This window comes from Vicugna pacos, chromosome 30, assembly GCF_048564905.1.
Source record: "Vicugna pacos chromosome 30, VicPac4, whole genome shotgun sequence".
Classification (NCBI taxonomy): Eukaryota; Metazoa; Chordata; class Mammalia; order Artiodactyla; family Camelidae; genus Vicugna; species Vicugna pacos.
In genome coordinates, this window is record NC_133016.1 from 30,481,097 (window position 1) to 30,498,860 (window position 17,764).

Consider the following 17,764-nt stretch of genomic DNA (forward strand, 5'->3'; position numbering starts at 1 on the left):
CAGTGAAAACGGCAGGCACTTCAAATCCACACTAGGAAACCGACTGAGAAACCAGAGTAAGGGATTCTCCTGCAACCCGTTCCCTTTGTGCTGGATGAACGAACGTCTCTCCACATGCTCAGTTCTGAGAGATAAGTGTGTGTGAAAGCCGTCCTTCACCTAGCTTGAAGGGAACACAAAGTTTCTTTTCAGTTGCCAACTCCACTCCATACATATATATGGGGAGGTACAAGCTCCAACTCGGTTTTACAGTGAAAACGGCAGGCACTTCAAACCGGCACTAGGAAACAGACTGAGAAACCAGAGTAAGGGTTTCTCCTGCAACCCGTTCCCTTTGTGCTGGATGAACGAACGTCTCTCCACATGCTCTGTTCTAAGAGATAAGTGTGTGTGAAAGCCGTCCTTCACCTAGCTTGAAGGGAACACAAAGTTTCTTTTCAGTTGCCAACTCCACTCCATACATATATATGGGGAGGTACAAGCTCCAACTCGGTTTTACAGTGAAAACGGCAGGCAATTCAAACCGGCACTAGGAAACAGACTGAGAAACCAGAGTAAGGGTTTCTCCTGCAACCCGTTCCCTTTGTGCTGGATGAACGAACGTCTCTCCACATGCTCAGTTCTGAGAGATAAGTGTGTGTGAAAGCCGCCCTTCACCTAGCTTGAAGGGAACACAAAGTTTCTTTTCAGTTGCCAACTCCACTCCATACATATATATGGGGAGGTACAAGCTCCAACTCGGTTTTACAGTGAAAACGGCAGGCACTTCAAACCGGCACTAGGAAACCGACTGAGAAACCAGAGTAAGGGTTTCTCCTGCAACCCGTTCCCTTTGTGCTGGATGAATGAACGTCTCTCCACATGCTCTGTTCTAAGAGATAAGAGTGTGTGAAAGCCGTCCTTCACCTAGCTTGAAGGGAACACAAAGTTTCTTTTCAGTTGCCAACTCCACTCCATACATATATATGGGGAGGTACAAGCTCCAACTCGGTTTTACAGTGAAAATGGCAGGCAATTCAAACCGGCACTAGGAAACAGACTGAGAAACCAGAGTAAGGGTTTCTCCTGCAACCCGTTCCCTTTGTGCTGGATGAACGAACGTCTCTCCACATGCTCAGTTCTGAGAGATAAGTGTGTGTGAAAGCCGTCCTTCACCTAGCTTGAAGGGAACACAAAGTTTCTTTTCAGTTGCCAACTCCACTCCATACATATATATGGGGAGGTACAAGCTCCAACTCGGTTTTACAGTGAAAACGGCAGGCACTTCAAACCGGCACTAGGAAACCGACTGAGAAACCAGAGTAAGGGTTTCTCCTGCAACCCGTTCCCTTTGTGCTGGATGAACGAACGTCTCTCCACATGCTCAGTTCTGAGAGATAAGTGTGTGTGAAAGCCGTCCTTCACCTAGCTTGAAGGGAACACAAAGTTTCTTTTCTGTTGCCAACTCCACTCCATACATATATATGGGGAGGTACAAGCTGCAAATCGGTTTTACAGTGAAAACGGCAGGCACTTCAAACCGGCACTAGGAAACCGACTGAGAAACCAGAGTAAGGGTTTCTCCTGCAACAAGTTCCCTTTGTGCTGGATGAACGAACGTCTCTCCACATGCTCAGTTCTGAGAGATAAGTGTGTGTGAAAGCCGTCCTTCACCTAGCTTGAAGGGAACACAAAGTTTCTTTTCAGTTGCCAACTCCACTCCATACATATATATGGGGAGGTACAAGCTCCAACTCGGTTTTACAGTGAAAACGGCAGGCACTTCAAACCGGCACTAGGAAACAGTCTGAGAAACCAGAGTAAAGGTTTCTCCTGCAAACCGTTCCCTTTGTGCTGGATGAACGAACGTCTCTCCACATGCTCAGTTCTGAGAAATACGTGTGTGTGAAAGCCGTCCTTCACCTAGCTTGAAGGGAACACAAAGTTTCTTTTCAGTTGCCAACTCCACTCCATACATATATATTGGGAGGTACAAGCTCCAACTGGGTTTTACAGTGAAAACGGCAGGCACTTCAAACCGGCACTAGGAAACAGGCTGAGAAATCAGAGTAAGGGTTTCTCCTGCAACCCGTTCCCTTTGTGCTGGATGAACGAACGTCTCTCCACATGCTCAGTTCTGAGAGATAAGTGTGTGTGAAAGCCGTCCTTCACCTAGCTTGAAGGGAACACAAAGTTTCTTTTCAGTTGCCAACTCCACTCCATACATATATATGGGGAGGTACAAGCTCCAACTCGGTTTTCCAGTGAAAACGGCAGGCACTTCAAACCGGCACTAGGAAACAGACTGAGAATCCAGAGTAAGGGTTTCTCCTGCAACCCGTTCCCTTTGTGCTGGATGAACGAACGTCTCTCCACATGCTCAGTTCTGAGAGATAAGTGTGTGTGAAAGCCGTCCTTCACCTAGCTTGAAGGGAACACAAAGTTTCTTTTCAGTTGCCAACTCCACTCCATACATATATATGGGGAGGTACAAGCTCCAACTCGGTTTTACAGTGAAAACGGCAGGCACTTCAAACCGGCACTAGGAAACAGACTGAGAATCCAGAGTAAGGGTTTCTCCTGCAACCAGTTCCCTTTGTGCTGGATGAACGAACGTCTCTCCACATGCTCATTTCTGAGAGATAAGTGTGTGTGAAAGCTGTCCTTCACCTAGCTTGAAGGGAACACAAAGTTTCTTTTCAGTTGCCAACTCCACTCCATACATATATATGGGGAGGTACAAGCTCCAACTCGGTTTTACAGTGAAAATGGCAGGCAATTCAAACCGGCACTAGGAAACAGACTGAGAAACCAGACTAAGGGTTTCTCCTGCAACCCGTTCCCTTTGTGCTGGATGAACGAACGTCTCTCCACATGCTCAGTTCTGAGAGATAAGTGTGTGTGAAAGCCGTCCTTCACCTAGCTTGAAGGGAACACAAAGTTTCTTTTCAGTTGCCAACTCCACTCCATACATATATATGGGGAGGTACAAGCTCCAACTCGGTTTTACAGTGAAAACGGTAGGCACTTCAAACCGGCACTAGGAAACAGACTGAGAATCCAGAGTAAGGGTTTCTCCTGCAACCAGTTCCCTTTGTGCTGGATGAACGAACGTCTCTCCACATGCTCATTTCTGAGAGATAAGTGTGTGTGAAAGCTGTCCTTCACCTAGCTTGAAGGGAACACAAAGTTTCTATTCAGTTGCCAACTCCACTCCATACATATATATGGGGAGGTACAAGCTCCAAATCGGTTTTACAGTGAAAACGGCAGGCACTTCAAACCGACACTAGGAAACCGACTGAGAAACCAGAGTAAGGGTTTCTCCTGCAACCCGTTCCCTTTGTGCTGGCTGAACGAACGTCTCTCCACATGCTCAGTTCTGAGAGATAAGTGTGTGTGAAAGCCGTCCTTCACCTAGCTTGAAGGGAACACAAAGTTTCTTTTCAGTTGCCAACTCCACTCCATACATATATATGGGGAGGTACAAGCTCCAACTCGGTTTTACAGTGAAAACGGCAGGCACTTCAAACCGGCACTAGGAAACCGACTGAGAAACCAGAGTAAGGGTTTCTCCTGCAACCCGTTCCCTTTGTGCTGGATGAACGAACGTCTCTCCACATGCTCAGTTCTGAGAGATAAGTGTGTGTGAAAGCCGTCCTTCACCTAGCTTGAAGGGAACACAAAGTTTCTTTTCAGTTGCCAACTCCACTCCATACATATATATGGGGAGGTACAAGCTCCAACTCGGTTTTACCGTGAAAACGGCAGGCACTTCAAACCGGCACTAGGAAACCGACTGAGAATCCAGAGTAAGGGTTTCTCCTGCAACCCGTTCCCTTTGTGCTGGATGAACGAACGTCTCTCCACATGCTCAGTTCTGAGAGATAAGTGTGTGTGAAAGCCGTCCTTCACCTAGCTTGAAGGGAACACAAAGTTTCTTTTCAGTTGCCAACTCCACTCCATACATATATATGGGGAGGTACAAGCTCCAACTCGGTTTTACAGTGAAAACGGCAGGCACTTCAAATCGACACTAGGAAACCGACTGAGAAACCAGAGTAAGGGTTTCTCCTGCAACCCGTTCCCTTTGTGCTGGATGAACGAACGTCTCTCCACATGCTCAGTTCTGAGAGATAAGTGTGTGTGAAAGCCGTCCTTCACCTAGCTTGAAGGGAACACAAAGTTTCTTTTCAGTTGCCAACTCCACTCCATACATATATATGGGGAGGTACAAGCTCCAACTCGGTTTTACAGTGAAAACGGCAGGCACTTCAAACCGGCACTAGGAAACCGACTGAGAATCCAGAGTAAGGGTTTCTCCTACAACACGTTCCCTTTGTGCTGGATGAACGAACGTCTCTCCACATGCTCAATTCTGAGAGATAAGTGTGTGTGAAAGCCGTCCTTCACCTAGCTTGAAGGGAACACAAAGTTTCTTTTCAGTTGCCAACTCCACTCCATACATATATATGGGGAGGTACAAGCTCCAACTCGGTTTTCCAGTGAAAACGGCAGGCACTTCAAACCGGCACTAGGAAACAGACTAAGAATCCAGAGTAAGGGTTTCTCCTGCAACCCGTTCCCTTTGTGCTGGATGAACGAACGTCTCTCCACATGCTCAGTTCTGAGAGATAAGTGTGTGTGAAAGCCGTCCTTCACCTAGCTTGAAGGGAACACAAAGTTTCTTTTCAGTTGCCAACTCCACTCCATACATATATATGGGGAGGTACAAGCTCCAACTCGGTTTTCCAGTGAAAACGGCAGGCACTTCAAACCGGCACTAGGAAACAGACTGAGAATCCAGAGTAAGGGTTTCTCCTGCAACCCGTTCCCTTTGTGCTGGATGAACGAACGTCTCTCCACATGCTCAGTTCTGAGAGATAAGTGTGTGTGAAAGCCGTCCCTCACCTTGCTTGAAGGGAACACAAAGTTTCTTTTCAGTTGCCAACTCCACTCCATACATATATATGGGGAGGTACAAGCTCCAACTCGGTTATACAGTGAAAACGGCAGGCACTTCAAACCGGCACTAGGAAACCGACTGAGAATCCAGAGTAAGGGTTTCTCCGACAACCCGTTCCCTTTGTGCTGGATGAACGAACGTCTCTCCACATGCTCAGTTCTGAGAGATAAGTGTGTGTGAAAGCCGTCCTTCACCTAGCTTGAAGGGAACACAAAGTTTCTTTTCAGTTGCCAACTCCACTCCATACATATATATTGGGACGTACAAGCTCCAACTGGGTTTTACAGTGAAAACGGCAGGCACTTCAAACCGGCACTAGGAAACAGGCTGAGAAATCAGAGTAAGGGTTTCTCCTGCAACCCGTTCCCTTTGTGCTGGATGAACGAACGTCTCTCCACAGGCTCAGTTCTGAGAGATAAGTGTGTGTGAAAGCCGTCCTTCACCTAGCTTGAAGGGAACACAAAGTTTCTTTTCAGTTGCCAACTCCACTCCATACATATATATGGGGAGGTACAAGCTCCAACTCGGTTTTACAGTGAAAACGGCAGGCACTTCAAACCGGCACTAGGAAACAGACTGAGAATCCAGAGTAAGGGTTTCTCCTGCAACCCGTTCCCTTTGTGCTGGATGAACGAACGTCTCTCCACATGCTCAGTTCTGAGAGATAAGTGTGTGTGAAAGCCGTCCTTCACCTAGCTTGAAGGGAACACAAAGTTTCTTTTCAGTTGCCAACTCCACTCCATACATATATATGGGGAGGTACAAGCTCCAACTCGGTTTTACAGTGAAAACGGCAGGCACTTCAAACAGGCACTAGGAAACAGACTGAGAAACCAGAGTAAGGGTTTCTCCTGCAACCCGTTCCCTTTGTGCTGGATGAACGAACGTCTCTCCACATGCTCAGTTCTGAGAGATAAGTGTGTGTGAAAGCCGTCCTTCACCTAGCTTGAAGGGAACACAAAGTTTCTTTTCTGTTGCCAACTCCACTCCATACATAAATATGGGGAGGTACAAGCTGCAACTCGGTTTTACAGTGAAAACGGCAGGCACTTCAAACCCGCACTAGGAAACCGACTGAGAAACCAGAGTAAGGGTTTCTCCTGCAACACGTTCCCTTTGTGCTGGATGAACGAACGTCTCTCCACATGCTCAGTTCTGAGAGATAAGTGTGTGTGAAAGCCGTCCTTCACCTAGCTTGAAGGGAACACAAAGTTTCTTTTCAGTTGCCAACTCCACTCCATACATATATATGGGGAGGTACAAGCTCCAACTCGGTTTTACAGTGAAAACGGCAGGCACTTCAAACCGGCACTAGGAAACAGTCTGAGAAACCAGAGTAAAGGTTTCTCCTGCAACCCGTTCCCTTTGTGCTGGATGAACGAACGTCTCTCCACGTGCTCAGTTCTGAGAGATAAGTGTGTGTGAAAGCCGTCCTTCACCTAGCTTGAAGGGAACACAAAGTTTCTTTTCAGTTGCCAACTCCACTCCATACATATATATTGGGACGTACAAGCTCCAACTGGGTTTTACAGTGAAAACGGCAGGCACTTCAAACCGGCACTAGGAAACAGGCTGAGAAATCAGAGTAATGGTTTCTCCTGCAACCCGTTCCCTTTGTGCTGGATGAACGAAAGTCTCTCCACATGCTCAGTTCTGAGAGATAAGTGTGTGTGAAAGCCGTCCTTCACCTAGCTTGAAGGGAACACAAAGTTTCTTTTCAGTTGCCAACTCCACTCCATACATATATATGGGGAGGTACAAGCTCCAACTCGGTTTTACAGTGAAAACGGCAGGCACTTCAAACCGGCACTAGGAAACAGACTGAGAATCCAGAGTAAGGGTTTCTCCTGCAACCCGTTCCCTTTGTGCTGGATGAACGAACGTCTCTCCACATGCTCAGTTCTGAGAGATAAGTGTGTGTGAAAGCCGTCCTTCACCTAGCTTGAAGGGAACACAAAGTTTCTTTTCAGTTGCCAACTCCACTCCATATATATATATGGGGAGGTACAAGCTCCAACTCGGTTTTACAGTGAAAACGGCAGGCACTTCAAACAGGCACTAGGAAACAGACTGAGAAACCAGAGTAAGGGTTTCTCCTGCAACCCGTTCCCTTTGTGCTGGATGAACGAACGTCTCTCCACATGCTCAGTTCTGAGAGATAAGTGTGTGTGAAAACCGTCCTTCAACTAGCTTGAAGGGAACACAAAGTTTCTTTTCAGTTGCCAACTCCACTCCATACATATATATGGGGAGGTACAAGCTCCAGCTCGGTTTTACAGTGAAAACGGCAGGCACTTCAAACCGGCACTAGGAAACAGACTGAGAAACCAGAGTAAGGGTTTCTCCTGCAACCCGTTCCCTTTGTGCTGGATGAACGAACGTCTCTCCACATGCTCAGTTCTGAGAGATAAGTGTGTGTGAAAGCCGTCCTTCACCTAGCTTGAAGGGAACACAAAGTTTCTTTTCAGTTGACAACTCCACTCCATACATATATATGGGGAGGTACAAGCTCCAACTCGGTTTTACAGTGTAAACGGCAGGCACTTCAAACCGGCACTAGGAAACCGACTGAGAAACCAGAGTAAGGGTTTCTCCTGCAACCCGTTCCCTTTGTGCTGGATGAACGAACGTCTCTCCACCTGCTCAGTTCTCAGAGATAAGTGTGTGTGAAAGCCGTCCTTCACCTAGCTTGAAGGGAACACAAAGTTTCTTTTCAGTTGCCAACTCCACTCCATACATATATATGGGGAGGTACAAGCTCCAACTCGGTTTTCCAGTGAAAACGGCAGGCACTTCAAACCGGCACTAGGAAACAGACTGAGAAACCAGAGTAAGGGTTTCTCCTGCAACCCGTTCCCTTTGTGCTGGATGAACGAACGTCTCTCCACATGCTCAGTTCTGAGAGATAAGTGTGTGTGAAAGCCGTCCTTCACCTAGCTTGAAGGGAACACAAAGTTTCTTTTCAGTTGCCAACTCCACTCCATACATATATATGGGGAGGTACAAGCTCCAACTCGGTTTTACAGTGAAAACGGCAGGCACTTCAAACCGGCACTAGGAAACCGACTGAGAATCCAGAGAAAGGGTTTCTCCTGCAACACGTTCCCGTTGTGCTGGATGAACGAACGTCTCTCCACATGCTCAGTTCTGAGAGATAAGTGTGTGTGAAAGCCGTCCTTCACCTAGCTTGAAGGGAACACAAAGTTTCTTTTCAGTTGCCAACTCCACTCCATACATATATATGGGGAGGTACAAGCTCACCTTTACTCTGGATTCTCAGTCGGTTTCCTAGTGCCGGTTTGAAGTGCCTGCCGTTTTCACTGTAAAACCGAGTTGGAGCTTGTACCTCCCCATATATATGTATGGAGTGGAGTTGGCAACTGAAAAGAAACTATGTGTTCCCTTCAAGCTAGGTGAAGGACGGCTTTCACACACACATATCTCTCAGAACTGAGCATGTGGAGAGACGTTCGTTCATCCAGCACAAAGGGAACGGGTTGCAGGAGAAACCCTTACTCTGGATTCTCAGTCTGTTTCCTAGTGCCGGTTTGAAGTGCCTGCCGTTTTCACTGTAAATCTGAGTTGGAACTTATACCTCCCCATATATATGTATGGAGTGGAGTTGGCAACTGAAAAGAAACTTTGTGTTCCCTTCAAGCTAGGTGAAGGACGGCTTTCACACACACTTATCTCTCAGAACTGAAATGAGGAGAGACGTTCGTTCATCCAGCACAACGGGAACGGGTTGCAGGAGAAACCCTTTCTCTGGATTCTCAGTCGGTTTCCTTGTGCCGGTTTGAAGTGCCTGCCGTTTTCACTGTAAAACCGAGTTGGAGCTTGTACCTCCCCATATATATGTATGGAGTGGAGTTGGCAACTGAAAAGAAACTTTGTGTTCCCTTCAAGCTAGGTGAAGGACGGCTTTCACACACACTTATCTCTCAGAACTGAGCATGTGGAGAGACGTTCGTTCATCCAGCACAACGGGAACGGGTTGCAGGAGAAACCCTTACTCTGGTTTCTCAGTCTGTTTCCTAGTGCCGGTTTGAAGTGCCTGCCGTTTTCACTGTAAAACCGAGTTGGAGCTTGTACCTCACCATATATATGTATGGAGTGGAGTTGGCAACTGAAAAGAAACTTTGTGTTCCCTTCAAGCTAGGTGAAGGACGGCTTTCACACACACTTATCTCTCAGAACTGAGCATGTGGAGAGACGTTCGTTCATCCAGCACAAAGGGAACGGGTTGCAGGAGAAACCCTTACTCTGGTTTCTCAGTCGGTTTCCTAGTGCCGGTTTGAAGTGCCTGCCGTTTTCACTGTAAAACCGAGTTGGAGCTTGTACCTCCCCATATATATGTATGGAGTGGAGTTGGCAACTGAAAAGAAACTTTGTGTTCCCTTCAAGCTAGGTGAAGGACGGCTTTCACACACACTTATCTCTCAGAACTGAGCATGTGGAGAGACGTTCGTTCATCCAGCACAAAGGGAACGGGTTGCAGGAGAAACCCTTACTCTGGATTCTCAGTCGGTTTCCTAGTGCCGGTTTGAAGTGCCTGCCGTTTTCACTGTAAAACCGAGTTGGAGCTTGTACCTCCCCATATATATGTATGGAGTGGAGTTGGCAACTGAAAAGAAACTTTGTGTTCCCTTCAAGCTAGGTGAAGGACGGCTTTCACACACACTTATCTCTGAGAATTGAGCAGGTGGTGAGACGTTCGTTCATCCAGCACAAAGGGAACGGGTTGCAGGAGAAACCCTTACTCTGGTTTCTCAGTCTGTTTCCTAGTGCCGGTTTGAAGTGCCTGCCGTTTTCACTGTAAAACCGAGTTGGAGCTTGTACCTCCCCATATATATGTATGGAGTGGAGTTGGCAACTGAAAAGAAACTTTGTGTTCCCTTCAAGCTAGGTGAAGGACGGCTTTCACACACACTTAACTCTCAGAACTGAGCATGTGGAGAGACGTTCGTTCATCCAGCACAAAGGGAACGGGTTGCAGGAGAAACCCTTACTCTGGTTTCTCAATCTGTTTCCAAGTGCCGGTTTGAAGTGCCTGCCGTTTTCACTATAAAACCGAGTTGGAGCTTGTACCTCCCCATATATATGTATGGAGTGGAGTTGGCAACTGAAAAGAAACTTTGTGTTCCCTTCAAGCTAGGTGAAGGACGGCTTTCACACACACTTATCTCTCAGAACTGAGCATGTGGAGAGACGTTCGTTCATCCAGCACAAAGGGAACGGGTTGCAGGAGAAACCCTTACTCTGGTTTCTCAGTCGGTTTCCTAGTGCCGGTTTGAAGTGCCTGCCGTTTTCACTGTAAAACCGAGTTGGAGCTTGTACCTCCCCATATATATGTATGGAGTGGAGTTGGCAACTGAAAAGAAACTTTGTGTTCCCTTCAAGCTAGGTGAAGGACGGCTTTCACACACACTTATCTCTCAGAACTGAGCATGTGGAGAGACGTTCGTTCATCCAGCACAAAGGGAACGGGTTGCAGGAGAAACCCTTACTCTGGTTTCTCAGTCGGTTTCCTAGTGCCGGTTTGAAGTGCCTGCCGTTTTCACTGTAAAACCGAGTTGGAGCTTGTACCTCCCCATATATATGTATGGAGTGGAGTTGGCAACTGAAAAGAAACTTTGTGTTCCCTTCAACCTAGGTGAAGGACGGCTTTCACACACACTTATCTCTCAGAACTGAGCATGTGGAGAGACGTTCGTTCATCCAGCACAAAGGGAACGGGTTGCAGGAGAAACCCTTACTCTGGATTCTCAGTCGGTTTCCTAGTGCCGGTTTGAAGTGCCTGCCGTTTTCACTGTAAAACCGAGTTGGAGCTTGTACCTCCCCATATATATGTATGGAGTGGAGTTGGCAACTGAAAAGAAACTTTGTGTTCCCTTCAAGCTTGTTGAAGGACGGCTTTCACACACACTTATCTCTCAGAACTGAGCATGTGGAGAGACGTTCGTTCATCCAGCACAAAGGGAACGGGTTGCAGGAGAAACCCTTACTCTGGTTTCTCAGTCGGTTTCCTAGTGCCGGTTTGAAGTGCCTGCCGTTTTCACTGTAAAACCGAGTTGGAGCTTGTACCTCCCCATATATATGTATGGAGTGGAGTTGGCAACTGAAAAGAAACTTTGTGTTCCCTTCAAGCTAGGTGAAGGACGGCTTTCACACACACTTATCTCTCAGAACTGAGCATGTGGAGAGACGTTCGTTCATCCAGCACAAAGGGAACGGGTTGCAGGAGAAACCCTTACTCTGGATTCTCAGTCGGTTTCCTAGTGCCGGTTTGAAGTGCCTGCCGTTTTCACTGTAAAACCGAGTTGGAGCTTGTACCTCCCCATATATATGTATGGAGTGGAGTTGGCAACTGAAAAGAAACTTTGTGTTCCCTTCAAGCTTGTTGAAGGACGGCTTTCACACACACTTATCTCTCAGAACTGAGCATGTGGAGAGACGTTCGTTCATCCAGCACAAAGGGAACGGGTTGCAGGAGAAACCCTTACTCTGGTTTCTCAGTCGGTTTCCTAGTGCCGGTTTGAAGTGCCTGCCGTTTTCACTGTAAAACCGAGTTGGAGCTTGTACCTCCCCATATATATGTATGGAGTGGAGTTGGCAACTGAAAAGAAACTTTGTGTTCCCTTCAAGCTAGGTGAAGGACGGCTTTCACACACACTTATCTCTCAGAACTGAGCATGTGGAGAGACGTTCGTTCATCCAGCACAAAGGGAACGGGTTGCAGGAGAAACCCTTACTCTGGTTTCTCAGTCTGTTTCCTAGTGCCGGTTTGACGTGCCTGCCGTTTTCACTGTAAAACCGAGTTGGAGCTTGTACCTCCCCATATATATGTATGGGGTGGAGTTGGCAACTGAAAAGAAACTTTGTGTTCCCTTCAAGCTAGGTGAAGGACGGCTTTCACACACACTTATCTCTCAGAACTGAGCATGTGGAGAGACGTTCGTTCATCCAGCACAACGGGAACGGGTTGCAGGAGAAACCCTTTCTCTGGATTCTCAGTCGGTTTCCTTGTGCCGGTTTGAAGTGCCTGCCGTTTTCACTGTAAAACCGAGTTGGAGCTTGTACCTCCCCATATATATGTATGGAGTGGAGTTGGCAACTGAAAAGAAACTTTGTGTTCCCTTCAAGCTAGGTGAAGGACGGCTTTCACACACACTTATCTCTCAGAACTGAGCATGTGGAGAGACGTTCGTTCATCCAGCACAAAGGGAACGGGTTGCAGGAGAAACCCTTACTCTGGTTTCTTAGTCTGTTTCCTAGTGCCGGTTTGAAGTGCCTGCCGTTTTCACTGTAAAACCGAGTTGGAGCTTGTACCTCCCCATATATATGTATGGAGTGGAGTTGGCAACTGAAAAGAAACTTTGTGTTCCCTTCAAGCTAGGTGAAGGACGGCTTTCACACACACTTATCTCTCAGAACTGAGCATGTGGAGAGACGTTCGTTCATCCAGCACAACGTGAACGTGTTGCAGGAGAAACCCTTTCTCTGGATTCTCAGTCGGTTTCCTAGGGCCGGTTTGAAGTGCCTGCCGTTTTCACTATAAAACCGAGTTGGAGCTTGTACCTCCCCATATATATGTATGGAGTGGAGTTGGCAACTGAAAAGAAACTTTGTGTTCCCTTCAAGCTAGGTGAAGGACGGCTTTCACACACACTTATCTCTCAGAACTGAGCATGTGGAGAGACGTTCGTTCATCCAGCACAAAGGGAACGGGTTGCAGGAGAAACCCTTACTCTGGTTTCTCAGTCGGTTTCCTAGTGCCGGTTTGAAGTGCCTGCCGTTTTCACTGTAAAACCGAGTTGGAGCTTGTACCTCCCCATATATATGTATGGAGTGGAGTTGGCAACTGAAAAGAAACTTTGTGTTCCCTTCAAGCTAGGTGTAGGACGGCTTTCACACACACTTATCTCTCAGAACTGAGCATGTGGAGAGACGTTCGTTCATCCAGCACAAAGGGAACGGGTTGCAGGAGAAACCCTTACTCTGGTTTCTCAGTCGGTTTCCTAGTGCCGGTTTGAAGTGCCTGCCGTTTTCACTGTAAAACCGAGTTGGAGCTTGTACCTCCCCATATATATGTATGGAGTGGAGTTGGCAACTGAAAAGAAACTTTGTGTTCCCTTCAACCTAGGTGAAGGACGGCTTTCACACACACTTATCTCTCAGAACTGAGCATGTGGAGAGACGTTCGTTCATCCAGCACAAAGGGAACGGGTTGCAGGAGAAACCCTTACTCTGGATTCTCAGTCGGTTTCCTAGTGCCGGTTTGAAGTGCCTGCCGTTTTCACTGTAAAACCGAGTTGGAGCTTGTACCTCCCCATATATATGTATGGAGTGGAGTTGGCAACTGAAAAGAAACTTTGTGTTCCCTTCAAGCTTGTTGAAGGACGGCTTTCACACACACTTATCTCTCAGAACTGAGCATGTGGAGAGACGTTCGTTCATCCAGCACAAAGGGAACGGGTTGCAGGAGAAACCCTTACTCTGGTTTCTCAGTCGGTTTCCTAGTGCCGGTTTGAAGTGCCTGCCGTTTTCACTGTAAAACCGAGTTGGAGCTTGTACCTCCCCATATATATGTATGGAGTGGAGTTGGCAACTGAAAAGAAACTTTGTGTTCCCTTCAAGCTAGGTGAAGGACGGCTTTCACACACACTTATCTCTCAGAACTGAGCATGTGGAGAGACGTTCGTTCATCCAGCACAAAGGGAACGGGTTGCAGGAGAAACCCTTACTCTGGATTCTCAGTCGGTTTCCTAGTGCCGGTTTGAAGTGCCTGCCGTTTTCACTGTAAAACCGAGTTGGAGCTTGTACCTCCCCATATATATGTATGGAGTGGAGTTGGCAACTGAAAAGAAACTTTGTGTTCCCTTCAAGCTTGTTGAAGGACGGCTTTCACACACACTTATCTCTCAGAACTGAGCATGTGGAGAGACGTTCGTTCATCCAGCACAAAGGGAACGGGTTGCAGGAGAAACCCTTACTCTGGTTTCTCAGTCGGTTTCCTAGTGCCGGTTTGAAGTGCCTGCCGTTTTCACTGTAAAACCGAGTTGGAGCTTGTACCTCCCCATATATATGTATGGAGTGGAGTTGGCAACTGAAAAGAAACTTTGTGTTCCCTTCAAGCTAGGTGAAGGGCGGCTTTCACACACACTTATCTCTCAGAACTGAGCATGTGGAGAGACGTTCGTTCATCCAGCACAAAGGGAACGGGTTGCAGGAGAAACCCTTACTCTGGTTTCTCAGTCTGTTTCCTAGTGCCGGTTTGACGTGCCTGCCGTTTTCACTGTAAAACCGAGTTGGAGCTTGTACCTCCCCATATATATGTATGGGGTGGAGTTGGCAACTGAAAAGAAACTTTGTGTTCCCTTCAAGCTAGGTGAAGGACGGCTTTCACACACACTTATCTCTCAGAACTGAGCATGTGGAGAGACGTTCGTTCATCCAGCACAAAGGGAACGGTTTGCAGGAGAAACCCTTACTCTGGTTTCTCAGTCTGTTTCCTAGTGCCGGTTTGAAGTGCCTGCCGTTTTCACTGTAAAACCGAGTTGGAGCTTGTACCTCCCTATATATATGTATGGAGTGGAGTTGGCAACTGAAAAGAAACTTTGTGTTCCCTTCAAGCTAGGTGAAGGACGGCTTTCACACACACTTATCTCTCAGAACTGAGCATGTGGAGAGACTTTCGTTCATCCAGCACAAAGGGAACGGGTTGCAGGAGAAACCCTTAGTCTGGTTTCTCAGTCTGTTTCCTAGTGCCGGTTTGAATTGCCTGCCATTTTCACTGTAAAACCGAGTTGGAGCTTGTACCTCCCCATATATATGTATGGAGTGGAGTTGGCAACTGAAAAGAAACTTTGTGTTCCCTTCAAGCTAGGTGAAGGACGGCTTTCACACACACTTATCTCTCAGAACTGAGCATGTGGAGAGACGTTCGTTCATCCAGCACAAAGGGAACGGGTTGCAGGAGAAACCCTTACTCTGGATTCTCAGTCTGTTTCCTAGTGCCGGTTTGAAGTGCCTGCCGTTTTCACTGTAAAACCGAGTTGGAGCTTGTACCTCCCCATATATTTGTATGGAGTGAAGTTGGCAACTGAAAAGAAACTTTGTGTTCCCTTCAAGCTAGGTGAAGGACGGCTTTCACACACACATATCTCTGAGAATTGAGCAGGTGGTGAGACGTTCGTTCATCCAGCACAAAGGGAACGGGTTGCAGGAGAAACCCTTACTCTGGTTTCTCAGTCTGTTTCCTAGTGCCGGTTTGAAGTGCCTGCCGTTTTCACTGTAAAACCGAGTTGGAGCTTGTACCTCCCCATATATATGTATGGAGTGGAGTTGGCAACTGAAAAGAAACTTTGTGTTCCCTTCAAGCTAGGTGAAGGACGGCTTTCACACACACTTAACTCTCAGAACTGAGCATGTGGAGAGACGTTCGTTCATCCAACACAAAGGGAACGGGTTGCAGGAGAAACCCTTACTTTGGTTTCTCAATCTGTTTCCAAGTGCCGGTTTGAAGTGCCTGCCGTTTTCACTGTAAAACCGAGTTGGAGCTTGTACCTCCCCATATATATGTATGGAGTGGAGTTGGCAACTGAAAAGAAACTTTGTGTTCCCTTCAAGCTAGGTGAAGGACGGCTTTCACACACACTTATCTCTCAGAACTGAGCATGTGGAGAGACGTTCGTTCATCCAGCACAAAGGGAACGGGTTGCAGGAGAAACCCTTACTCTGGATTCTCAGTCGGTTTCCTAGTGCCGGTTTGAAGTGCCTGCCGTTTTCACTGTAAAACCGAGTTGGAGCTTGTACCTCCCCATATATATGTATGGAGTGGAGTTGGCAACTGAAAAGAAACTTTGTGTTCCCTTCAAGCTAGGTGAAGGACGGCTTTCACACACAATTATCTCTCAGAACTGAGCATGTGGAGAGACGTTCGTTCATCCAGCACAAAGGGAACGGGTTGCAGGAGAAACCCTTACTCTGGTTTCTCAGTCGGTTTCCTAGTGCCGGTTTGAAGTGCCTGCCGTTTTCACTGTAAAACCGAGTTGGAGCTTGTACCTCCCCATATATATGTATGGAGTGGAGTTGGCAACTGAAAAGAAACTTTGTGTTCCCTTCAAGCTAGGTGAAGGACGGCTTTCACACACACTTATCTCTCAGAACTGAGCATGTGGAGAGACGTTCGTTCATCCAGCACAACGGGAACGGGTTGCAGGAGAAACCCTTACTCTGGATTCTCAGTCTGTTTCCTAGTGCCGGTTTGAAGTGCCTGCCGTTTTCACTGTAAAACCGAGTTGGAGCTTGTACCTCCCCATATATATGTATGGAGTGGAGTTGGCAACTGAAAAGAAACTTTGTGTTCCCTTCAAGCTAGTTGAAGGACGGCTTTCACACACACTTATCTCTCAGAACTGAGCATGTGGAGAGACGTTCGTTCATCCAGCACAAAGGGAACGGGTTGCAGGAGAAACCCTTACTCTGGTTTCTCAGTCGGTTTCCTAGTGCCGGTTTGAAGTGCCTGCCGTTTTCACTGTAAAACCGAGTTGGAGATTGTACCTCCCCATATATATGTATGGAGTGGAGTTGGCAACTGAAAAGAAACTTTGTGTTCCCTTCAAGCTAGGTGAAGGACGGCTTTCACACACACTTATCTCTCAGAACTGAGCATGTGGAGAGACGTTCGTTCATCCAGCACAAAGGGAACGGGTTGCAGGAGAAACCCTTACTCTGGTTTCTCAGTCTGTTTCCTAGTGCCGGTTTGACGTGCCTATCGTTTTCACTGTAAAACCGAGTTGGAGCTTGTACCTCCCCATATATATGTATGGGGTGGAGTTGGCAACTGAAAAGAAACTTTGTGTTCCCTTCAAGCTAGGTGAAGGACGGCTTTCACACACACTTATCTCTCAGAACTGAGCATGTGGAGAGACGTTCGTTCATCCAGCACAAAGGGAACGGGTTGCAGGAGAAACCCTTAGTCTGGTTTCTCAGTCTGTTTCCTAGTGCCGGTTTGAATTGCCTGCCATTTTCACTGTAAAACCGAGTTGGAGCTTGTACCTCCCCATATATATGTATGGAGTGGAGTTGGCAACTGAAAAGAAACTTTGTGTTCCCTTCAAGCTAGGTGAAGGACGGCTTTCACACACACTTATCTCTCAGAACTGAGCATGTGGAGAGACGTTCGTTCATCCAGCACAAAGGGAACGGGTTGCAGGAGAAACCCTTACTCTGGTTTCTCAGTCTGTTTCCTAGTGCCGGTTTGACGTGCCTATCGTTTTCACTGTAAAACCGAGTTGGAGCTTGTACCTCCCCATATATATGTATGGGGTGGAGTTGGCAACTGAAAAGAAACTTTGTGTTCCCTTCAAGCTAGGTGAAGGACGGCTTTCACACACACTTATCTCTCAGAACTGAGCATGTGGAGAGACGTTCGTTCATCCAGCACAAAGGGAACGGGTTGCAGGAGAAACCCTTAGTCTGGTTTCTCAGTCTGTTTCCTAGTGCCGGTTTGAATTGCCTGCCATTTTCACTGTAAAACCGAGTTGGAGCTTGTACCTCCCCATATATATGTATGGAGTGGAGTTGGCAACTGAAAAGAAACTTTGTGTTCCCTTCAAGCTAGGTGAAGGACGGCTTTCACACACACTTATCTCTCAGAACTGAGCATGTGGAGAGACGTTCGTTCATCCAGCACAAAGGGAACGGGTTGCAGGAGAAACCCTTACTCTGGTTTCTCAGTCTGTTTCCTAGTGCCGGTTTGACGTGCCTATCGTTTTCACTGTAAAACCGAGTTGGAGCTTGTACCTCCCCATATAT